Source organism: Monodelphis domestica, chromosome 8 (assembly GCF_027887165.1).
Source record: "Monodelphis domestica isolate mMonDom1 chromosome 8, mMonDom1.pri, whole genome shotgun sequence".
NCBI classification, from domain to species: Eukaryota; Metazoa; Chordata; class Mammalia; order Didelphimorphia; family Didelphidae; genus Monodelphis; species Monodelphis domestica.
In genome coordinates, this window is record NC_077234.1 from 55,767,524 (window position 1) to 55,794,061 (window position 26,538).

At 37.7% G+C, this 26,538-nt stretch overlaps 1 protein-coding gene across 1 annotated transcript in view; it reads left to right on the plus strand.

Annotated features, from left to right (window-relative positions):
• SLC9A9 (solute carrier family 9 member A9) overlaps positions 1-26,538 on the plus strand; it is a 747,353-nt gene that overhangs the window by 486,302 nt on the left and 234,513 nt on the right. The window lies entirely within an intron of this gene.

The following is a 26,538-nucleotide window of genomic DNA, read 5'->3' on the forward strand; positions in this document are numbered from 1 at the left end:
TTCTAGGATATGTATTGTGACTGAACTTTTATCTAATCCCTCTGAAAAGGTAGTCAGGAATGCTTTTTGTTTGAATGAAATGCAAACTACACTATCTGATTAAATCAAGTGCCTTATTTTAGTAAATAAGTTTCCTGTATACCAGTTGCAAGTTGATGATCATCCATTTTGAACTCTTCAGTTTTTGTCGCTTAAAAAGAGAAAAGACAATTGATATGCTTCATTTTGACAGAATACAAATGCCCCAACAAACATAGCCCTTTATAATCATCCATTTTGAACCCTTTGGTTTTTGTCACTTAGAAAGAGAAAAGATGATCAATATGTTTCGTTTTGACACAATACACACTTCCCAACAAATACTCCCCCTTACAAAGTGTATGCCTCAAAAACATTTGAAGAAAGCCTCCTAACAGAATGACTGTGCCCAAGAATACATGTCACTCAGTCTGTTTGTAGCTTCCTATTTGCTAATGGAAAGGAAAGATTTGTGCATTCCCTTTGAGAGTGATACCCACACTGTCTATTGTTTCCCATGCATGTCACTATCAACAACTCACTTCAAGTAACATTTTCAAAGCATTTGTTTTGTGCTTAGAACTGGGGTACCAGTAGTGTTGGCACCAAGAAACTTACTATTTCTTAAGAGGATTTTTATGCACAATCTTCAATAAAAGGTAGCATGGGGCATAAGAGAAATCCAAAGTGCTTTATAGAAATGTGAGAAAGGAGTGATCACTTTGTAGCTGTGGGGAAGCACGAAAGAGGCAACACTACCTAGGCACTGATGGCAGAATAGGATTTCAGCAGGTGCAGATATGGAATAGATATACTCTGAAAAGAATGTCAGGTATGGGGTACAGCCCAGGCAAATGTGTAGAGACAGGAAAGTACAGAGTGAGAAAATCAAGTAGCTGGGTTCATTTGCTTAGAATATAGACAATGTGAAGGGGAATTGTGTGAAATCAGCCTGAAAGGGATGTTGTTCTTTATCTATGATGAAATAGTACCTAAATGAAACAATGGGGCTAACATGGGAGATATGTTATGGGTTATACTGCTTTGGAAGAAATGGACTCAAGTTATAGTAGAAGAATAGCTGTATGTTAACCTGAGGCTGAATGACCTAAGCATTAATCATGAATTTCTTTAGAGCACGTCTTTTTCTTTTCTAGTATTCCAGAAATTATATTGAATGTAGAAATGTTCTACATCCCAAACCAATCAAATCTTGGGACCTTGGGAGATCAATTCCCTGCTGTTCTCTTTATTATTTTAATTATTAAATTTTGGTTTTTTATACATCTTCATTTCCAAATACATTAAATCCTCTTCCCAATGGCTCTCCTTGAAACAAAAAATCAAACAGAAAGGGAAAAAATCAATTCAGTAAAATAAGCCAAGACATAATGGCTCTGACATATAAACAGTGTTCCATACTCATATATCAGAGTAGCTAGGTGGTATAGTGGATGGAGTGTCAGACCCTGGAGTCAGGAAAACTCATCTTTCCAAGTTCAAATATGGCATCAGATATTTCCTATCTGTGTGATCCTGGACAAATCACTTACTTTTGTCTGCCTCAATTAACTCATCTGTAAAATAAGCTGGAGAAGGAAATGGCCAAGCACTCCAGTATCTTTGTCAAGAAAACTCCAAATGGGGCCATGAAGACTTGGACGTGACTGAAATGACTCAACAAAAACAAAATACAATAGTCCTTGGTTAAGAACATAGTCACCAGGTTAAATGTATTTGGCTATCGTAAATTCAGAGAACAACTTCTTTCCGTAAGTCCCTTGTGAGAACATTCAGAGACATATTATGGTATACAACCTTTGTTTTACATTTGCCTGTATACTATGTTCAAAGATACTCACACACATACATATGCATGCAGAAGTGTTAGCATTCCCTTTTAGAAAATCTGTTATATATCCCTGCTAGCATTCCCTGTCATAAAACATTTGCCACGAGATAATTTTATCCAGTGGCATTTGGTAATGTTTCACACTTGCTGTGCTCCCAACCTAGTTTGTGGTCTTCTAAGTACATGAAGTAAAAAAAAAAAACAAAAAAAACACTCAATTTGAAGTCATTAGACCCGAGTTCAAATCTTGACTCTGCCACTTGCTTATTATGGGATCTCAAGCTGTGATCCCTTAAAGCTCTAATATATGTGAATTTTAATTTTGAAGAGTATCCTTTCTATATTTGACAATTATTAAGCATCTATTATATATGCATAAGGAACTATAATGGGCTCTTCAATAGATACTAAGCTAAATCAGAAGTAAATCCTGGCCTCAGTGAATGGGCTTACCATGAAGAAAATCATTCATGAAAATCCTAAACTTCCCCAAATTCAGGATTCATGGTTCCTGATAGTAATAGTAATTGTGTACACCCATTCTCTGGGTACAATCATTCACACAGTCTAGCTTCCCTTCCAAGAACCCATGGATCCCTGTCTTCCTTTATATTCCTAGGGGCCAAGGTCAGTGTCATTCACAGACCCATGAAGGGTCCCCAAGTCCTTTTCAGGAGATCACAAAGTCACAACTGTTTTCATAATAATGCAAAGATGTTTTGATTTCTTATGTGGTAAATATCAATAGACAAAATCAGTATAAGTCAAATTTCTTTAGGGGGGTTTAGTTTTAAAACAAAAAAAAAAATAGACAACCAATAGTCTAGCAGCTGTCATATAGGGTGCTTTGATTATGGCTCTCTGTGGCACTACCATATCCACCTACCAATTTCTTTTTTTCTTTCTCTCTCTCTTTACAGTGTCATTCCCACCTTCCTTATTATTTGATCTTCTGGCTCTTTTCCCCCTTTTTTCCCTTTTTTTCTTCCTTCTCCACTGCCACCTTAATCTTGCCACCTGACACCCTTAACATTGTTTGGTCCCATCCATAGCTTTCAGGGTCAAAAAGATTGCTGACTCCCTAAGCAATAGATATCTTTTTTTAAATTTATTTAGAATATTTTCCCATGGTTACATGATTCATGATTTCCCCCCTTCCCTCCTCACTCCCAGAACTGACTCCACTGGGTTATACATGTTTCGATATCTTTTTTGATAAAGTTATTGAAAGGTTTCTCACGCAGGACAGAGTGAAAAGATTTCAGTACTCAACTTTGACTACACATATGACTTCCCTTTCACTTCAGAAGCCTGTTACTTTACCTTAAACAGAGATTCCATTCCTAGGATAGAAGAAAACCAGTGACCTCTACTTTCTTGGAGATGGTACCAGATTGAATTTCATCATGATTTCCCCCCAGTTTTCTCTGAATCCCGTAGTTAACATTTAGGATCTGGAATGTCCAGAGGTGTCCCTTTTACTTTTTATAACCTTCTTCATCTCAGTGGTCTCTTTCAATCCTCAGGCTCCTTTACAGTTGTCAATATTCACTCATTCCTTCATTCAACAAATACTTATTGAGTGCCTAAAAGGTGCTATGGAGAATACAGAGAATAAAAGGCAGTCAGCAAGGAAACTAAGGGCTTGGCAGTTCCCAATTCGCGCGTCTTTGGCGCTCCAGTGGTGAAGAAGAGATCCTTTTTCATTCTGAACTCGGCTAGTCCCCACCGTTACAACTCATATTATGGAGAAATAGTCTCCAAAGACCTGTATCCTAATGCTATTAAGGATCCAGTAGTGGTTTGTTTTGGGTTTTTTTCCCCAATCTGGACCAATGCTTTCAGGTAGGTAGAGTACCTGGTATGGAAATTCTCTACCATGCAGATCAATAATGCCTCTGTAACTCCAGATAGATACAACAGGATACAATAACTATTTATTACATGCCCGCTGTGTACCACACACTGAACTCAGCATTGGGAATACAAATATGAAAAAGAAAGTTAGTCCTTGCCCTCAAGAAGCTTACAATCTAATGGGGAAAAACAGCACACAAAAGGAAGCCAAAAGTGGGGAAAGGGAAAAGTGCCAGAGGGTACCTAGCATGGCTTGATGAAGATAAAGAAGAGAGTGATAAGAGAGGGAGGCATTTATTAAGCACTTGCTATGTGCCAGGCACTGGGCTATGTGTTAAACACATATTATCTTATTTGATCTGGATTGGAACCAGTCCTGTGATTTCACTGGAATATGGACTACCCTCATAAGGAAATTTATTTCCACCAGATTATGTTGGTACCTACTTTTGCACGTTTTAGTCTGAAAAAAAAAAAACTTTGCAAGTTTTAGTTTTAGAATACAGAGAGATAAAGTGACTTGCCCAGAGATCACTTAGCTATTACATGTCAGAGGCAGAACTTGAACTCAGGTCGTTTTTACTTCAAGTCCAGTTCTGCCCACTATGCAACATTGTCTCTCCTGTAACTTACTGTCCTACTTTCTGAATCTTTTCTTCAATTCTACCACATCTCTTCCTGGATTATGTTTCTCTGTAGTTATAGTTAAATTCACTGGATACACAAGAAGCTCATTGAAAATTATTCTTATAATCTTTGTGCTCTTAGCACCTAGAACAAGCAATCCATCAAGTCTTTATTAAGTGCCTAATTTGTCACAAGCACCTTGTTAGGTGCTAGCCAGGACTGACACATAGTTTTATTAAAATGAAAATTATCTATCCAATTTCAGAGGCTGCAGAGTTGCCTTGCTATTTGAGATGGGTAAGTAGCAAGAAGCTCAGAAATTTCCCATAGATAACAGAACAAATAGGGCAAAAAAGGAAAAGAATAAAATGTGTTTCTGTCACCACACTAGTCCACGAATGACACTCCACCTCTCCCCACACTAGGGCATGCAACTAACTTTCCAGAGCTAAATATGTCTGTCACATCTTATAAAATCTATTCCCTTCTCTTGAAGAGATGTGAAATCATGAAAACTCATTCTTGTCACGTCATTTAAACATATATCTAAAACATATTTCTCAAAATGTGGTGTTTTCCTTTTAAATAGTGGAGCCTCTTTTAGTTACACAGGTAGAGGAAAATGCATTGTAATGAGAAGAAAAGAAAACACTGACCATGGATCAGGAGATTTTGGTCATATCTCTGCAACCAATGCTGAGTGATCCTATTCCAGTCACTTTCTGTGACCGAGCTTCAGTGTCATCCTCTATAAAATAAAGGGGCTGAGTAACATGATCATTGTAGGTCCTTTGGGGCCCTAATGCATGATGGTTTTATACCCCATGGGACCCCAAGACTTTGGAAAAGAATGGAGATGCTTGGCTGATGAGAAAAGTAAACAATTTGATTTTCCCCTTCCTCTTATGCCATTCCAACCCAACCCACTGTGAATGCAAATGGATTTGGTTAAGCACTTGCTGAAATGACTCTCTGTCCTGTGGATAAGGAGGGAACCCAAGCAGTGGCCTCTGGGTTCAATGGGAAAGTAGTCATTAAGTTAAGGCAGGCCCAAGTCTACCACTTACAACTTTGTGGGAGAGAGGAAGGTAACTGTGCTTTTTAAAGTCAGGGAGTGCTGTGAAGACTGCAGAACAGGGATGGTGGGACTCTGACCACACAGGGATAAGGAAAAGCGTCGAATGGTATTTGAATTATTTTCCATGCACATGAATGTGACCTACGATTGCTTCCACACTGGTTGTTTACCTATATTCTCCTCCGGATGACTGCACAAACTGCATTACACTATCTAGTATTGGTCCCATGTGCACTGTTAGTAAAATGGCAATGCAGCCAAGCGTTCTCTTCTGGAAAACTTTATGTGCAGCGGATGGGTTCATGCATGGAAAAGAAAAGGTAGAAAGGCAGAATCTGCAAGACCACAATTGACATACATGCCATGAAAGTATTGAATCCTCTCCCAGGGAAATGAAAATGTCTATAACTTACAGGTAATACCATCACTAAGTTTCTGTCACTGAAAAAAAATCTTAAATTGAAATTGATTCAAACATTGAATTTTACCACAGTATATTTATTTGTTTATTTTACATTTTATTGATATCTTTTATTTTGACATCATGTTTATATAGAGCCATCCTTTATAACAGAGAGAGAAAGAGAAAGGAAAAGGAAAAGGGGGGAGGAGAGAGAGAGAGAGAGAGAGAGAGAGAGAGAGAGAGAGAGAGAGAGAGAGAGAGAGAGAGAGAGAGAGAGAGAAGCAGGAAGAAGAAGCAGGAAGAAGAAGAAGAAGAAGAAGAAGAAGAAGAAGAAGAAGAAGAAGAAGAAGAAGAAGAAGAAGAAGAAGAAGAAGAAGAAGAAGAAGAAGAAGAAGCAGAAGCAGAAGAAGAAGAAGAAGAAGAAGAAGCAGAAGAAGAAGAAGAAGAAGAAGAAGAAGAAGAAGAAGAAGAAGAAGAAGAAGAAGAAGAAGAGGAGGAGGAGGAGGAGCAGGAGGAAGAAGAAGGAAGGAGAAGGCAGTCTCATAGATATACCATTGTATATGAGAAATTCCACATTCATAGCCCCTCAGCTAAATAAAAAAAGAAGAAAAAAGAAGAAAGTTAATTGTTATATTTTTTTGCCCAAAAAAACAACATCACTATTATACACATATTGGATTTGGTTTTGCTTTTGTGGCTGTAATCACTGGATACTTGTTTCCCTGGTTCTACTTACTCCACTTTGGAGTGAACTGTAGTAGAACTGATGGTCTTTTAAGTCTTTCCATTATTCTCCATATTCTTCACATGCCATTATTTCTTATATAACCACAGTTTGTTTATCCATTCTCCAATCGATGGGCAAATAGTTTTTTATCTTTGCTACTATTAAAATAAATATACAGCACTCTATTTAACATAAGGAGATTGTCCCCAAATAATTAGCTTTTTTTCAGATTTTGAAAGTAGTTGCTCACCATGTCTATGATGGGTTATAAATATATGACTATGTTTGTTGAAAGTAGATGGAAGGAGGTAGGCAGGAAAAAGGTTACTGGGTGTCTGAAAGTAGGGGGAAAGGGAGGAAGAAAAAGAGAGACTAAGCTACAGAAAGAGGAAGAGAGACAGAGACCAGAGATAGAATGTATGTGGACACATCTCTACTGATATGTGATAAACTTGGATCAATTGGCCACTTTATCATCTCCTCCAGTTTCCCTATGATGGTTTATAATGTTACCAAATAAACCCGCAGTTCCATTATGGCTTTTTAATTCACAGTTTCCCATCATTTATTCTATATTTAGAGCAAGCTTAGCTTGTTTACAGAGTGATATCTCATTAACAAACCTTCATGTCAGACTCTCTCCATAAAATACCAGAACATAAGCAAATTGGAGCTTTAATAAAAAAAAAAAGACACAAATGTGAAGGCTGGAGATGAGACAGGGAAGAAGGAATGGAAATGAAGCCCAGAATACAACTGTGTTCATGAATAAACCTACACATCATATCTTTATATGTGGGTTATTTGTAGCTTTTGCATCCCCAAGAAACAAGAGTATAACAGAAAATTTACTGGTCTTAGAGTTAAACCAACTGGATTTTAGGCTCAGCTCTTATGTTTATTAGATATATGATGCTACACAAGTTATTTTAACTCTCTGAGTATTCTCATCTGTATAATGGGATTTTTAAAATGGGATGATAATTTAAAAAATAATAATATAAAATGCCTCACAAGAATGTTGTGATTAAAAAAAAAAAAACTTGTAGATCCTAAATCCTATGTAAATGTGAGCTCCCTTCTTCTCTTTTGTTATTCAATTCTACATTTCTAAATTACCCACTGTTACACATACTTTAAGTAATATAAAAACAAGTAAGGAGTGATTTCTAAATTCTAAGTGTTTGTACTCTAATAGGGAAACTGAGGCAAATAATAACAGATAATTAAATTGAGCTTCAAAGTTTACAGTATTGTATGTGCATTATTTCATTTGTGCTTCAAAGATTATCCCCATTTTACAATGAAGAAACACGTTATGACCATGGAGCTATGAAGTGTCAGAGCCAGTTTCAAATCTAGATCTTCCTTGACTCTAGAGCTAGCATTCTTATAATTACTCTATCCTAAGGCAAAGGATCAATATTAGTAAAATGTTAATAGCAACAGAAAAAATGAAAAAGTTACTTCCAGCTTGTGATAATCAAGAAGGGCTTGATGGAAGAGGAAACATATGATCTGGACCTAGGAGGATGGATAGGATTTTATCAAGTGAGGAGAAGACATTCCAAATAGAAGGAAAACTAAGGGCCATTCTTCTTAAAGTCTTAGAAACACACTTGAATTCTTCTTTCCCCCAATGAAATGTGTCAAACAGCCACAACATCTTATGTGCCTCAAAAAATTGAAGGTAATAGAAAATGTTAATTGGTATTTTCATTGTTTAAAATGGTCATTTCTGTTCCAGAAGAAACTCTGAAATATTTTTTTATGTGAGAAACAACTTTCTCTTTAGTTGGTTTGCATTATACATTATTTAAAGTTCTTATCTTTTTTTTTTCCTTTTCCAATGTCTCAGCAAACATTTATTCTGGGCCTGCTATGGATAAAGCACCCTTTGGGTTCTAAAATTACAAAGGCAAAAACTAAATGGTGCCTGCCTTCAGGGAGCTTACATGCACATAAAGGCAACACAATACAAATACCAATCAAATACAGATTGATTTTGTTGGGGGAATGGGGAGAATACATTTACAACTTTTTCTTTTCATTTCAACTTTTTGAAACAGGTAGAATTTGAACTAGCATATAAACCTTCACTTCCCAAATTTCTGAGGAAATATCAAGGCTATCTCCAACATTCCTTGGGAGGTTTTCATGTAAAAGCAAACATAATAGCTCCTTGATTAGAATCAGGATTTCCTCTGGATGCTACATTCTCCTGCTGAACTCATTAGTACTCTGGAGTGAGGAAAACCCAACCCCCAGTCTCTGAGGATTAGCTCTGCTGTTATCCAGGAAACAAAAGAGATCAAAGGTGTCAGGCTGTGTCCCACAGAGATGAAATCCAGTAAACAGGATTATCTACAAAACTATTACACACCCGAACAAACAGACCTGAAAACCCAACCAGGTCCTAGAGACTGCTGAAGCAAAGCTCAATGCCAGCTAATTTACCATGGGGTGATACTAACCTGGAGTATATTCCACAGAGCTAATTAACACCTTCCATTAAGGAACCCAGGGGAATGGTTACTGAGATACCAGAGTTTCCATACTGAGTCACTCATCCCACCAAAAAGGGTGTCTGTATCTTGGCTAGCCAGGGATATAGTCTGCCTTTAAAGAGGTAGTTTGTATATTACAGACACTCACAGCTTGTCCATTTCAGACCCAGATGAGAACTCCAGAACCCCAGCCAAAACCAGGCCCAGGGCACCGGAAAGTATATTCTTTACAGAGGAAATTGTGTTCAGCTAGATCACTTAACTTCCAAATTTGCCTCCCCACCCACCCACCCACCCAAACACTTCTCTTTTTAACCAACAAAATTAATTATTTTGCCATTGAATTCTTCATGAACAAATCATACCAGAATGAAGCTTCTTGTAAGGAAGCAAGTCATTTGTCTTTTTATTGTTGTTGTTGTTGGGGTTTTTTTAAAGAAAAATCTTCCAATTGTGACATGGTCAATTTGGAAATGTGTATTATGTGAAAGCACTGGTGAAACCATTTAACCTATATAGGATATTACTGTCTCCAGTGGGGCAGTTGGGGCAGAGGGGGTGAACAAAGGAGGAAGGGAATGAGAGAATCTGAATTCTAAAATGTCAGAAACAATTGTCAAAAATTATTTCTGCATGTTAGCCAAAAAAAAGAAAAAAGAGTACACAATGGAAAGTATGTAAGGAATAAAGACTTCAGGAGAAAGAAAAAGAGAGAGGGGGGAAAAAGAAAGAAAGAAAGAAGGAGAAGAAAGAAAGAAAGAAAGAAAGAAAGAAAGAAAGAAAGAAAGAAAGAAAAGAAAAGAAAGAAAGAAAGAAAGAAAGAAAGAAAGAAGAAAGAAAGAAAGAAGAAAAAGAAAGAAGAGAAAGAAAAGAAAGAAAGAAGAAAGAGGAAAGAAAGAAGAGAAAGAAAAGAAAGAAAGAAAGAAAGAAAGAAAGAAAGAAGAAAGAAAGAAAGAGAGAAAGAAAGAAAGAAAGAAGGAAAGAAGGAAAGAAGAAGGAAAGAGGAAAGAGGAAAGAAGAAGAAGGAAGAAAGAAAGAAAGAAAGAAAGAAGAAAGAAAGAAAGAAAGAAAGAAAGAAGAAAGAAGAGAAAGAAGAAGAAGAAAGGAAGGAAGGAAGGAAGGAAGGAAGGAAGGAAGGAAGGAAGGAAGGAAGGAAGAGGAAGAAGAGAAAGAGAGGAAGAACGAAGGAAGAAGGAAGGAAGGAGGAAGGAAGGAAGAAGGAAGAAGGAAGGAAGGAAGAAAGGAAGGAAGGAAGGAAGGAAGGAAGGAAGGAAGGAAGGAAGGAAGGAAGGAAGGAAGAAGGAAGGAAGATCACACAAACCGTGTTAATTTAAATATATAGCTCTTTGAAGTAGCTTAATAAAATGTGCATAAGTACCCCCAAAATATAACCCCTATCAATTTACCTGCAGACCCAAAAAGCATTATGGGATTATGAAAACAAACCTGACACTGAAGTTCTGATTTTGAATTCTGATTCAACTCTACTATTCATGTGTGACCTTTGCCAAAGTCCTAACTCCTCTTGACCTTACCTATAAAATGAGAGGGAATGGTCCATGTGACTTCTATTAAATGTCTCTCCTGGCTCTAAACAGACCTACCAAGGTTCTCCTGTTCCCTTAGTCAGAGGTTTGAGGGAATAGAGTGCCAAATTAGAGATTAGTAGATCTTGGCCAGCAGCCTGCCTCTGTTACATAAGACTTGAGTGTCTTTCCTTGGATAAATCACTTCACCTCTGGACCGCACTTTTCTTCCCTGTAAAATGAACGAGACAGATTAGACTACAAAGAATTCTGATATTCTCTTTGAGTTTCTTTTTTCTATAATTGTGGCAAATTCCCACTAACTCCAATGGCAATTGAGGGACAAAATACAAACAACTCTGTGGCATTTAAAATTTTTCACAACTTGGATCCAAACTGATTCTGCTTTAGTTGCCCCACATTAACTCTGCTTTCCAATCACAGTAGCTGATTTATTGTCTCCTAAATAGACATTCTACATTCTACCTGTCATGTCCATGTCTTTGCATAATCTGAATCTCAAACCTCAAGTAAGACATATCTTCACTCTTTACTTCTGCCTTTTGTCAGTGCCCACCCAGTTAATTTGTATGTGTGTACATATGTGTGTGTGTGTGTGAATTTCTGGGAAAAACAGTAGTTACTTAGAGAAGTAAATTATATGTGTGTAAATAAATAATTTATTTATGTGTATGTAAATATATTAGTATAAATGTATTTATTAGGTATAATTTACTTAGTATAATTAAAGCAATAAATCAAACTTATTAGCATAATTTACTTATTTTTATATAAATATATAACAATCGTACTATAAATAAGTAAATCATCTATGCATGGATAATGTATCTATGTGAATGTTGAAGAATGTAAGTTTATATGTGTATATTTATATTCTTCTACGGAAAACATTCACCTAGATAAATTATATCTGTGTAATATATATTATGTATTCCCACATATATATATATATAAAATAATTAACTTCTTTGTATATAAATATAATAATATAATAAACATTATTTATAATTATTTACAACAAATTATCTTATAAACAAAGTATTTACTAAGTATAATTTACTTAGTATAATTATACTAATAAGCCTAACAGTAACATTTATTACATATAAATATATATTACTATTAATAAGTCAATTATATATGTGAATATTGCTTTCCCTAGAAGAATGTAAGTTCCTTGAGGGAGGGTCCTGGTTCATTTATGTGTTCGTATACTGAATATTGAGCATAGTACCTGTTATGTCCTTTTACTAAGTACTACTTGAGTGAATAAATATGGTAGTACATAGATATTTTTCTTCAAAATAAATCATTTATTGATTTATTTCCTTATATCAGCCCATAGCCAATGATTTCTGGTTCTTTTTGATGCTCTCTCAAATGTATCTTCCAGTTTCAACAATGTGTTACCCTAAATGGGAGGGAGAGAACCCTTGGATGTAGAGTCATAACTAGGATAGGGCAGTTGGTACTTTGCTCCAGGACACAGATATTTGGGAGTAGCACCCTCTCCCATTGGTACATCCGGAATCCCCTCTTTGTGGCACCCCTCTCCTAAGACCCCTCTTTCCCCCATCTCTTGCTGAGGTTCAAGGGCTACCAGAAGTAGCATCTTTTACCCAAATGTGACATGCAGCATTCAATTCAAAGTTAATCCCAGAACCACAGCACTGTTTCAAAACAGCTGCATCCTCAGCTAAACTGTCTTTTGGGCTGCTGTTACCCATCATACCCAACTCTACTCCACCCTGATTGGTCTGTGTTTTTGCCCCAGGTGAAGAAATTTATAGCTCTATTTGGATTAGAAAGAGTTAGAATATAGATACCGAGATTGAATCTCTCTCTTCCTCTCTCTCTCTCTCTCCCTCTCCCTCTCTCCTCTCTCTCTCTCTCTCTCTCTCTCTCTCTCTCTCTCTCTCTCTCTCTCTCTCTCTCTCTCTCTCTCTCTCTCTCTCTCTCTCTCTCTCTCTCTCTCTGACTCTGTCTCTCTCTCTCTCTCTCTGACTCTGTCTCTCTTCCTCTGTCTGTCTGTCTATATACATATATAACCACATATGTATGTGTTTTCTGTGTGTATATACACACAGAAATATATCCCTTTCCTTCTCCTACCCACATTGCAACAATTTCTTTTTCTCTTCAAAATACTCCTTTCCCAGATTGATTGATTCTTGATACTTCAGTATAAATGTATTTCCTAGTGTTAGCAGTATTTTGAATAGCAAATAGAATATTTGAATAGCTCATATTGTCATACTGTAGCCCATCCTCCCAACCCCTTTCTTTATACCCTGGAAAGCATCCTGACCTCTCCCAAATTATCTCCACTCCTAGTTTAAAAAAATTTCTTACAACAAAATTTGTCCATGGAATGCATCTTCTGTGTCAGTGGGAGCATTCTGGTATTTATTAATAGGAAAAAATCCTAGTTGAAAGCAAAGTTAAATAGAGCTTCTGTTTTGAGACAAGTAGCAATGATGATCTTAGAGCATACCTTCCAATGAGAATATGCTATTGAAATCAACAGAAAAAGAAATATAATTAGATTAATACATATGTGTGTGTGTTTTCTTCTGGTTTTTAAAACTTTTATACTTTCTTAATATGAATCACAATAGTTGCATGCCAAGAAAAGCACATGAATATATATAAGCACATTTATGAAAGTTTACATAACCTGTGTAAAGCATACTGTAATCCCCATAAAGGTACCCTATGAAATATTATCCCATAATGCCATCTCTAATGCATTATAGCTATAAAGTTGCAATGTTATAATGTAACCTTGTCATTAATAACTGTTTCCATCATGGAGCTAACAGCCATGCTGAAGTGTCATCAGGGCTAAAATCATGTTTTCATAAAACTGATTAACAGTATTAATTGGAAGATATACCCATCTGTGAAGGAGACACATATTTTTGTTTCAAATGTTGGGACAGCTAATTGTCACATATCTATTATCTAAGTCAACTTATCTGATATAACATGTCCTTGAGAGAGAAGTGGAAGACCAACAAGAAGGAATAAGGAAGGGTTCCTGAGTCTCTTGCTACCTGAAATGTCTTTCTTACTAATTTATCATCAATATCACAATAAGTGTATCTTTTTTCTTATCTATAGAATATCCTAACAAATATAATATTACAAATATTATCAAATGAAGTACTTGTAAAATACTAGTACAGTGCTTGGCACATAGTAGGAACATAATATATGCTTATTATCTCCCTCTGTCCCAAACAACTTAAAGGCAGTGGGTAGTGGGTAGTTAGTGTGAGTACAATAGTAGGAACATAATATATGCTTATTATCTCCCTCTGTCCCAAACAACTTAAAGGCAGTGGGTAGTGGGTAGTTAGTGTGAGTACAAATCCTGTTTTTGAAACATATTAATTCTGTTATTGTGGGCAAATTGCAACCTCTTGTGCCCCAGGCAAAGCTCTAGGACACTGATGGTGAATCTTTTAGAGACCAAGTGCCCAAATTGCACCCTCACACTGCATGTGAGCTGCCCCTTTACCTAGATGAGGGAAGGAGGAAGCATTTCCACTGGACTGCTGCACAGAGGGGCAAGTGATGTGAAAAATGTCCTCAGGCACAGTAAAGGGAAGAAAGGAAACAGTCCCCTCTGGCACACATGCTATAGGTTCACCAACACAGCTCTAGGACAATCCGTTATAGAGGAATTATTTATTTGCATCATTGGAGGCAGTTTCCACACTGGTAGTGCCATGTACTAATGAACTCACAAATTCATAAAAATATTCCAGGAGACGTCAAAATGGGCACCTATATCCATGAAGTGTTTTTGATTCTTTGTCACTTCTGTTGTTTACATAGACAATCAAAAAGTTCTCATTTGTTCTCCATGTTCTAAAAAATGGACAGTTGAGCTAGTGTTCATCAATGATAATAGAAAAGTAGCTCTATTTAAAAATACTTTATATTCAAAATTGAAACCTTGACAAGAAAACAAAATAAACAAACAAACAAAAAACAACCCTCACATTATTTTAATGCATTATCCAATTCAGTCTGACTCTGCTCTAGTGTGAGGATAAGGATATTCCATGGAAAGCCTTTGAGAAGGCAGGCTAAGGCTTCTGGATGGCACATGGTACCATGATTGAGACTGCCACCAACTCAGAAAAGGGGGCAGGATCTGGGGCTTTTCTGTAGCCAAAAAGTGATCAGGAAATCAGCCAAAAACAGAATCCAAAAGGTTCTCAGTCCTGGAAGTCTATGTAGCTAGCAAAGCAAGTTAGTGACCCAAAAGTCTGCAGTCATGGGCCAGAGCTATAAATCAAAGACAGGAAGCAAGGCAGGTCAGGAAAAGGGGTCTAGAGCAGTCACAAGGAGGCTCCTGAGATGTGTTGTATCTGGTTTCTGGGAACATCTGTGTGCTTTTAAGTGAGAGTGCAGAAAGTCAGACCCGTCTCTCTGATCTCCCTGATTCATCCTATTGCAATGCTTCGATCCCTCTCTCTGAGTGAGCTTGCAGCTGTTTGGACAAGAGCAGATTCCTGGTGCACATGCAGGCACCTTCCCCATCTCAGTTCTGAATATTGATCTTTGCTCAGTGAACTTTTCAGACAGATAATCTGGTCAATTTTAAAACTTCATATATCCAGACAAGACCAGAGCATCAAAAATGGATTGTGCAATATAACATGATGGAAAGAAATGGCATATACTGCTTTTATAAAATGACATTTTTGGTGTACTTTTTTTTTTGCTTGCAATTTTATTCAGAATTCTCTTTGAAAGAAAGATATTCTATAAATTCAAGCATTTATTGATTGGACTAGCCTAGCTTTAATATATTATGGCACAGGAACATTGACCAAATATACTCCAGGCAACATTGTTATACAGGAAACAGATGCCTGCTTCCATTACATATTCTGTTGTCCTAGATACTATTTATTATCTTGATCACCTCTATATATAGTCATTAGTATACAACTAGAGCTGGACGCTATCTTAGAGACCATTTATTCCAACCCTCTCATTTTTTCAGATGAGGAAACTAAGGTCCAGGAAGTTAGGTTGTATAGTGAACATAGCATTAGACTCAGGAAGACAGGAGTTCAAATCCTATCTGGTATTTACTAGTTGTGTCAGCCTGGACAAGTCATTTTACCTACTTGAGCCTCAGTCTCCACATCTATAGAATGGAGATTAATAATAGCATCTACCTCATAGGTTTACTTTGGGGATATACTGAAATAATATGTAAATTGTTTTGCAAACTTTAAAACACCATACAGATGTTAATTATGATGAAATGAGCATCAGAATTCAGATCTGAGCTCAGTCTTCTGATTCCAGAACCAATGTCCTTTTTCCCACAAAGCTGATCAAAAGCTTTCTGGAACCTTTTAAATTTTCAAAAAGATTTAAGATGTTGGGGAAGTGAGGGAGCACAGTGGGTAGAGAGCCAGACCCGGCGTTGAGTTGGAGTTGAGAGGACTTGGGTTCCAATCTAGTCCGACACTTCCTTCCTGGGCAAATGCTTGTCTTACTTAGAATTGATTAAAAGACAGAAGGTAAGGGTTAAAAACAACAACAACTACTACTTAAGGTGTTAATGTCCCCTTTGGACTGAAACATTAGCAGATAAAATTTCTTCTGACTTCTTCTTTCCTCAAAATTTCTTGTAACTTCTACAGTGTTCATCAATGATGACCAAGGGAGAGGGGGGAAATAGAGAGAATGAGAGCTTCAGTACAGTGATATCATCCAAGAGTGAAGAAATAGCAGTAGGTATTCAAGCATGTCCAAAAGGCAAAATAAATGAGCCATTTAGTCAGTCAACAAGCACTCACTATGTGCCAGGCTCAGTGCTAAGCACTAGGAATACAAAAACATGGTCTCTGACCTTGGGGAGCTCATCTCATGTTTTGTATCACTTCAAACAAACAAACAAACAAAAAATAAAGTAGCCTTCTCTTCGCATCAAGAGAGATTTGCAATTTGGAGTTAATTGGTTAGTAATGAAGCTGGATCTACTCATAAAGCTGATGGCTAAAAAGCCTAACTGAGAAAATACCAATTTACCCTCAGAATAGAAGCCGTCAGGAAAGGTGACCTCTCATCCTCTGAGGTCTCCTGTCCCCCCCACTCTACCCGCCATCTTTGATACATATTGGGCAGTCTAGAACAGTCCATAAATCATGAACCTGGGGGAAAGGATCCCTGGCTGGGAATCTCACCTCGGAACCTTCTTGATCATGTGAGCTTGGGGAAGTCTCAACCCCCCATAGGTTTGTAAACTCACTTGTAAATGTCAATAGGAGTCTACCTATTTCCCAGAGCTGTCATGAGACGATAGAGGGAAATAATGATTGTCAAAGTGGCTGGCAAATTTCACAGTACCACACAAATGGGGGATATTAGCCATTGTATTGGGATTTTTTCAAAACCAAAATCTCCTTGTTTCCTTTTTCACATGGAGCTTTTGGTTCATGGCCTCTCCGAAAGAGGATTTTATTGACAAACAAATAAGAAACCAAGTTATTAAGAAAATACATCCCGTGAAAGTGCTATGGAGCCATGGATAAGTGTTCTGCTTTCCTCTGGTATTTCTTAGCCTTTCTCCCCACTATTCTCAGGCAAACATTTGTCAAAGGACTTCTGTTTTTCTGTACCCTGAGCCAGATCATCCTGCCAGGTAGCTCTGTAGGAGATCAAGGCAAAATGAGCACCTGACCCATTTTCTTCCTCTTTTCAATTAATTTCTCATTGGGCTAGAATTGTATTTTCTATGTCCTACGGTCCTTGACACGGGCTATTCAAAGTATATCTCAGCACCTTAGCCAGTAACCACATCTGTTCACTTGTGGGGGCTTGCAAATGGAGTGGTTGTATTTCTATCATTACTATCCCTCCAGCAGAACAGAAGAGATAGAATTGATTGCTGGAAGATAAAATTCCCAAAGTGTCTCCCAGGTCCATATAATAAGAAGAGCAATAGGGCAGCTGGGTGACAGTGAAATAAGAGCCAGGCTCAGAGATGGGAGGCCCTGGGTTTAAATCTGACAGCAGACACTTCCTCTAGCTGTGTGACCCTGAGCAAGTCACTTAACCCCCATTGCTTAGCCCTTATGGCTCTTCTGACTTAGAACTAATACACGGTACTGATTCTAAGATGGAAGGTAAGGATTTTAAAAAATAAGAATACCAAAAAAGGAGGGGAGGAGTCCAAGCATCCAAGAAGACAGGCAGAATGGTCATTTCAAAGCAAACATCAGCAATATGGTCTAGGGTAAAGGATTCTGGAATCAAAGGATGTGTATTCAAATCTAGACTCTAGCAGCTGCTACCTGGGTGATCTCATGACCTTCAATTTCCTTATAGTCCTATATAGTTTTATAAACTAAGTGTGAAACAGCTAGGTAGCACAGTGGCTAGAGCACCAAGCCTTGGGTCTGGAAGACCTGAGTTCAAATTTGACCTCAGACACTTCCTAGCTATGAGAATCTAGGCAAGTCACTTAACCCTGATTTTCTAGCTCTTACTGTTCCTCTGCCTTGGAATCAATATTTATGCAATATTGATTCTAAGACAGAAAGTTAAGGGTCCAAAAAATATAAAGTAAAATCAAATAAATGAGTTGGACATGATGTTCTCTTCCAGTACCAAACTATGGAAGATACTTTATAGTAATTTAAGAAAAGAAAATGATATATCCAAAGCACTGCTTAGATGAGAACACAAGAGATCGTATTTAGGAAATCCCTTCCAATGCATATATCTCTGGCATTAAAGCTCATCACAGCCTGGCCTCTTCCTCTCTTTACATTCTTTTTTACACTTGACTCCTCTCTGCATCCTTACAGCAAGTAACCTATAATAAGCTCTTAGCTAATGCTTGTTATCTTACTCAATGACACCACAACTTAAAATCAAAGGGTCTTAGAATTAGAAGGAACTTCAGAGGTCATCTAGTCTAAACTCTTCCTCAACTAATATCCCTTCATATTCCCAGTATGTGCCATTTCCTTGACTCTTCTGTACCATTGTGCAGAGGAAAAGTATTGGACTAGAATTCAGAGAGTCTCCAATATAAGCCAGGCTCTTCCATTAACAAGATATATAAATTCAGACAAGCTGTTTCATTTCTCTAGGCATCAGTATTCTCATCTGTAAAATGGGAGAGTTGCTCTTGAGAATCTCTAAGATCTACTATTCTCTTACTCCATGGTTCATATACTACCAGGTGGAGAGCATTTCAGCTCATTTTACAACTAGGTTAGAGTTGGAACTCTGAAAGAACCCTCAGATCAGAGCATCTGATTGATTGGCTGATGATATTAGGCAAATGCAGGACCCTTTGGTGCCCACTCTCTTGTAGCAAAATATTAGTGTGACCATCTTCAACCTTACCTGCTCATTTTTTTAATAGAATTCAAAATCCTTGATTCAATTGAATTAACAAAATTTTATAAAGCAACTACTCTGTGTAAAGTTCGGTATAAATCAGAAACAAAACAATCTGACCTCTTGTGAGTCTTACTTTCTACTGAAGGGCAGGAAGAGCTAGGAAGGACCCAGATAAATAAATACAAAATTTACACAAAGTAAATTCTAGGTAATTTCCAGAGTGTGGGTGGGAGAGATCTTAAGAGGACTTGAAGGGCCAAAAAAGGCTGTGCTTGGGCAGAGTCCTGAAGGGAGATAGAAATTTCTAAAACATTGAGGCATGGAGGAAGAGCACTCGAGCCCTGGAGGACTGCCTGGGTTGAAAGGGTTATAAGTTGTTATGCAATTGTGTCCTGAATAAGGAAACAGGCTGATTTCACTGATAGCTTTGGCCAGTACAAGTGGAAGATTGGAATCTTAGCTTACAAGTGGCAGTGCCACATGTGGCCCTGTTTACCAAAGGAAAACCCTTCATATTTGGCAGCTCTGACATAAAAAAGTGTCAGCATTGAACTTTCTTTCCCATTTTGTTAAAAAATGCCCTCAGAGCTGTTAGAGCTGGTTCCAGTGTGTTTTCAGGAAATCACTAGGTGTAGCAGCTACCCTTTTATGAAATCTCATCTATTGTTTTGACCCTATCAATGCTAAATACATTTTTTTAAAAAACACTTTGCTTAGAAAAAAAAAAGTCATTATGCCACCTACTTCTTTCTAGTCAGGAAACTCTAAACTCTAAGTCATTTCCTACTTTGTTGGGCCAACGAATGTGTTAGGAGGAGGATGTGACTTCGGATGGCATGACTCAGACTAAGAACTGTTTCTGTGGAATTTATTCCCTGGCCAACATTCGTGGAACTCGATTGCTCCTTGGATGAAGTGGTAACTGTGGACTTTTTCCCTAACTTGAGCTATCACTGCCTTTATCGACTTTTAAAAAATAAGATAGGAAAGTCAGACTTGAAGATTAGAGCATGGATTCTGGTCCTTAAAACCTGAGTAGCCATTGGGCATTTTGAAACCTGAAATGATGTGACCTTTCTCTTATTATGGGAGAATCCGCACGATATTATATTCTGAAACCTGGAATCTAGAAGGGACTAACCAGAAAAGTTAGATAAGGGAAATGAGATGTGCCTTAATGCCCTCAGATGGAGAGGGATTGCATTGATTAACGAGGGGGCAAGGAAGGGTGTGCGTTGTGGACTACGTCCAGATTGATGCTGCTTTAGAAATTCTAAAAATGAGCTGAGTTTAACAAGGCCAGGAAACAGGAATCTGAAGGGATGGACACCCCCTGGGTGGAGGTTTCAAGCAGGAAGAGGTTAGTTTAGAAAGAAACTGGCTCAGGGATGGGGGATAAAGGCATCCTGGGTCAAATCGCATCTCCTGGGCAGAGTTTGAAAATCAAGATGACATCTAGCCTGCTAACTCTTGACCCCTGCTCTTCTAGAAGTCTATAACTGAATAGAGAAGGGCTTAAGATGATACTTTCAGGGGCATCCCTTTCCCTATCAAACTCATTGCCCAAACCCTTTAGAATTCCCCGTGCTTCAGATGTGAGGTAGCTTGTAGTACCACTTGTCATAGACAGGTATTTCAAGGCCCTCTGGACTATAAATTTGAACAGCAAATCCAACACCCTTTCCATCATACCATACCTACTATCCTGTGGAGTGAGTTAAATTTAAAATGACTGATGGTCACCAGATTTCCCAGAGTCACACAGATATGCCATAAAGAGGTCTGAGTCATTCCAGAGTCAGCTCTGACCCAACATAGGATAGGCCATATTTTTTTTTTAAATCAGTCAAGTAAAATCCAGTGGAATTGTGCATCAGCTATGGGGGGAGGGGAGGGAGGGGAGGGAAAAACATTAATCATGTAACCATGGAAAAATACTCCAAATTAATTAAATAAATAGAAATTTAAAAAAAAACCTAAATTTTAAAAAATCTGTAAAACTCTCCTGGGTTCAAATCCTGACACTGCTGTCTCTGTGTCAACAAGTCACTTAAATTTTGTGGCATTCAGTTTCTTAATCTGTACAATGGTTGGACAAGATGAAGCAGTTAGGCAACATAGCAGACAGAATGCTAGGCTTACCTGAATTCAAATCTGGTGTCAAATGCTTACTAGCTTTGTGATCCTGGGCAAGTCACTTATTCTTTATTTGCTTCAGTTTCCTCAACAGTAAAATGAGGATAAAGATAGTGCCTCATAGAGTTGTTGCAAGGAACAAATAAGATATTTTTAAATTGTTTAACACAATGTATGACACAAAGTAGTCATTTAATAAATGCTTATTCCATCCTTCCATCTATCCATCCATCCAGATGACCTCTATTGTTCCCTCCAGTTTAGGCATTCTGTGATTCCATGATCCTATAATCTAGGCACATAAGGAAGCCAGAAAGTCAGAGAAAGCAGTAGGAGAAGGTGCCTATTAGGTGTCCCTGGTGTAGACCCTGAGTCAGGAACACCTAAATAAAACTCCTGCCTCACACACTTACTACCTTTGTAATTCTGGGCAAACTATTTCTAAAATCCCTCAATTTTTCCTTCTCTAAAGTGGGAATAATAACAATACCTATTCTGCAGAGTTTTTAGATGTTGTTAGATGAATCAAATTAAAGAATATATCTAATAATAGGATATAATAAATAATATAATGTTATATATATATATATAACTAATATAATAAATAACATATCTAAAGTGATTGATAAACCCTTAAGTATGATGTCAATGTTAACTGTTATGTTAGATTTAGACCCAAAGGATCATAGATTTAGAGATGGAAGGCACCTCCAGTGTTGGTAAACCTTTTAGAGCTTGCATGCCTAAACTTTACTTTCAAGCTGCCTGTAAATCCCCCCTAAATACCCCAGACAGTAGAGAAGAAATGCTCGAATTGGGCTGCTGGGCAGAGGATCAGGGCACTCGAACATTGCCCTTAGGTGCAGTGGAGAGGGTGAATTGAATAGCCCTCTCCAGCATGTTAGGGCATGTATGCCATACCTTCGCCAGCACAGTACTAATCCATCCCCCTCATTTTTTAGTTGAGAAAACTGAGGTCCAGAGAAAGTGATGTGACTTGTATAAAACCACACAGCAAATAGCAGAATCAGTATTTGAATTCAGGTCCTCTGACTCCAGATCCTACATTGTTTCCACTGAATCACAGTGTTTTCCTTAGGAGGCTACCTAAGAAGAACTACATAATCTTATGACTGTCTCTTGCTCATTTATGTTGTCCCTCCTAATGTATCTCTTCAGGGTTTAGTGATAAACTTCTAACATACCTCTGCCAAAAAAGGATAAGATACTGTGTCCATGTAACAGTGAAGGCAACGGGTTATGTCTTTTCCTATAGGAAACAAGAATGTTGGGGCACCCAGGCCAGAGTGACAGGGAAATAGTAGATAGCCCTAGCGCAAGAGCTTGGAAGGTGGTGGGAAGTGTATGTGGGGGAAAGAGACAGAGACAGAAAGAGACAGACAGACGGACAGAGACAGAGAGAAAGAGACAGAGAGGCAGAGACAGCAAGAAAGAAACAGAAAGAGAGACACAAAGAGACAGAGACAGAGGGAGAGAAAAACAGAGACAGAGAGAAAGAGAGACAGAGAGACAGAGACAGAGAGACAGAGAGAGAGAGAGAGAGAGAGAGAGAGAGAGAGAGAGAGAGAGACAGAGACAGAGACAGAGACAGAGACAGAGACAGAGACAGAGACAGAGACAGAGTTAAAAGACTAACAGTAGGCACCCAGGACCAAAGTAGAAGAGACTCCTGCTTCTGTGTTTAATCTTGAACAAATCAGTGCAGGGTGTCAGAGTTCAGGCTCTCCGTTTGTAAATGGGGATAATGCTGCTTCTTACCCACTTAATATTAGGGAGTTATGAAAATCGATGTGTGAATGCTTGGAAAGTGCTTTTTGGAGGCTCAGATGAAAGGGGGCATGTGACCAAGCACCAGTACTTAGAATGTGTTATGTGAAAATGGACTGACTTTCTTTTGAGCAGTTCTCTGACACCCAGGGCTGACTAATGTGATAGCTCACCTGTGCATCCATTTATTTATTTTATCTGTTCCTTCAATTCTTACAATTAGACCCTTCCCAGAAGGGCCTCTGGGCACAAGCTGCACACTAAAATGGTAATTAAAATAGATAAACTGGTACAAAGCCACAATGAAAACAGACAGCAAAGAAGACTGTGTATTAGGAATTATCTGTCTAAAAACCTAAAAATGCCATCTCTGGCACCACTGAAGATATATTCATCCATTTCTATGGAAGATTTGGGACTTGTAAAAACCCATCAATAGAAGGGGGAAAACCCCCAGGTGTGGATTACCTTATTTCTGGAATAATTCATTTCTGACCCATCGCATTTAATGTTTTTAAGGAGGGGGAAGGGAACAAGAGAAGAGGGGGATGAATTCAATGATGTGGGCGCCTCTCAGTATGGAAAGTTTCTCCTGAGAGCTGATTGGCAATCCATATGTAGCGCATGGTCTCAAGGAGTTACAAAAGACACTGAGCGGTTAAATGCCTTTCCAAGGTTACACATCTAGTCCGTGTCAAAGGCAAGACTTAATCTGAAGTCGACCACAATGGGCTAACTGTTCCCCAGTCTAATGCCCTACATTTTATAGAACAGTATTTATAGAGAAAGTTTGTTTTAAGCAAGTTCTTTTTCTTACCATTTTAAAGAAATTTGCTCTCCAGGCTTCCAAAGAGTCCACAAATATGTCAGTTTTTCAAAAGACAATAACTGAAATCCATAAAAGTGGTTTAGAGGGTTTAAATGGCAGTGGGACATTTTTAAGTATAGGAAGCAATCTTAGGATCGTAACTATGAAGAAGTCGTTCCCTTTTCCCAAAGAAACTCACGTTCATCAAATTCCCCAGGAAAATAGAACTCGGCAGTGTTATGTTCTCTTCCAGCCTGTCATCACACCTTCAATAAGCAATCCTCTGTTAGTTCTTCCTAATTGACCTTGCCAATCCCCATTCACTTACCAATGCTAATAAAGGTTACCTTTAGAATGATTTTTAAAAATGAGAATTTGCATGTTTAGCAGGCAATTTGCAAAAGCTAATAACACTGCCATTGTCAATTAAAAAACACATAAGAGGTTAGTGTGCATTATGGACTGGAGAGCTAGAAATATATTCCCTATTAAATGAATGTGTGCAAATGTCTAGCTAACGGCTGGCACATAATTCCTTTTAACAATTCATTTGGTCTTTGCAGAAACTGATTGGGAGCTTGCTATTTTGCAACATCATCGCTTTTAATCTGGCTTAAGCTAAAAAATAGATAAAAATGAATATATATGGATGTGATATATATTTGAAATTTAAATGCAGTTGCTTAAATCCTTGATTATAGGTTGATATAGTGGAGAGGCCATATACAGTGTGGGAAGCTTTGAAGAAAGGGTTATTATGGCATATAGTTGATGATTTGACCCCTGGCTACAAAAAAAGGGGGGAAATATTTCTGTTGCTTTTTCTGAGGATATATGATATAGTAGAAAAAATACTGAACTTGACACTAAAATACCTGGGTTTGAGTCTGAGTCCAGACAGAGCCATATGGGTAAGTCACTTTATCACAGTGCAGACAAAGACTCTTGTCCAATCTCCATCATGAGACTGTTGTGAAAGAAAAAAAAACAACTTCGTTTACTATAAAGTACAATATGGTAGTAGCAGCAGCAGTAGTAGTAGAAGTAGTAGTAGTCATTGCTGTACTTATAGTTGTAGTCAGAGCACTAGTAGCAGCTATTAAAAAGATTGTTCTTGAGTTTTTATGGATGATATTATGTTGAGGCATTTGTCGTTCACAGTTTGGATGGTGTTAATGGTTTGGTTCTATCTAGTAGAGTCGATTGGCTGAATTCTCTCCAGAATTTTTTAAGACTTTATATTATATATTATTGGGGATTTGTTTTCTGTCTGGTCAGGAAAGATAATGAGCTTCAGTTATAGAATTCTAAATACAAAGTCATACCATGCTGGGTATTCAGTAGGTGCTAAAATGTTGCAGCCTGCAATGATGTGTTGTACCATTCTACATTAAGTCTAGGTTCCTTGAGGATAACCTTTTTGTAATTTTTAGTAACAGTAAGCTGGTTATGAATTATTACCATGAGCCAGCTCTTCCATCTCTATAAACAAATCCACATGACTTGGCCATTTGATCAACGTTTCTTTTTTCAACATTTTATTAATTGATTTTCTGAGAATGTTGCCCATTTAGGGCCTTTTTTATTCCATTCTTGATTCCATTTTGATTCCATTCATTGCATAGGCTCCATTCAGCAAATAAATTGCTTTTACTTAGACTAAGCAAATTCAAAGTTGTATACCTATAATCAGACTTTAACTATTGCTTGGGGAAGTGATCAATGTCTGCTTATTGCAAGAGTATTTCTGCGGATTTATTTACCTATTAAGTGCTCTGAAAATGTCTGTTAATCCCCTTCCTCTTTTTTGTAAAGAAGAATTCATTTTTCTGTTGCTTTAAGAGGGTGAAGAGTTTTTTTAGTGCTGTGGTTGTTGTTATTATTTTACAATTTCTGGTAGAGTACTTTCCAAATCTGTGATGGTACATTTTATAGACCCCAAAGTGTAAATTCCATTGGTATTTTCAATAACCTTAAACATACTCTTTCCATTTAACTTTGATTTTGATTTCAAGAAGTCTTTTAGCAATCCATCACAGCTGCTATATTGCTATATATTATTCTGTCTATTGTTATTATTTTGGTCTTGACTTATGAATTCATTGTGAGATACTTCATACCCCAAACTGCTATAGATGACATTGTTTACTTGCATCAGGCACCAATAGATCATGAAAACGATAATTATAAAATATTTTAATTGACATGAAATGTTGGATCTCATGGAATTACTGGCCATAGCCAGAATAACCAAACTCCAAAATCTACAGATTCTTAAATGAACTGGCCAGAATGCCCCATAGTTGATCCTCAGATTCTATTTAAAAATAAATGGGGAAGTATGAGGGGGGCAGTGAACTAGAGATCTTTAAAGTCTTTCCCCATCCTGTATCCTAGGCTAGCCCTGAGAAACACTTCAGCAGGCAGACCCTAAGAACCCTACATAATAGAAATACAGGATGAGAGTTCCACGGTCAAAAGAGCAAAGAGACATGTCCAGTTGCTTTATAGATTTGCCCAATATGCTGCCTTGATATGGGAGAGGGCAAGAAGAACAGAAACAATTAGGATAAGAAGGGGAGCTTTTGTGCCCTCATCACCCCTTATCTATATAATTTCAATTGCCTTCTAACTGATCTCACCTGTATTAAGGCCCTCCCCACAACACTCCATTCTCCATTCAGCTATCAAGGTGATTTTTCCTAAAGTATAGGAAATAGGACCATGCCACCTCCCTCAATAAATTCCAGTGGCTCCCTATTACCATCCGGGTTAAATATAAAATGCTCTGTTCAGTATTTA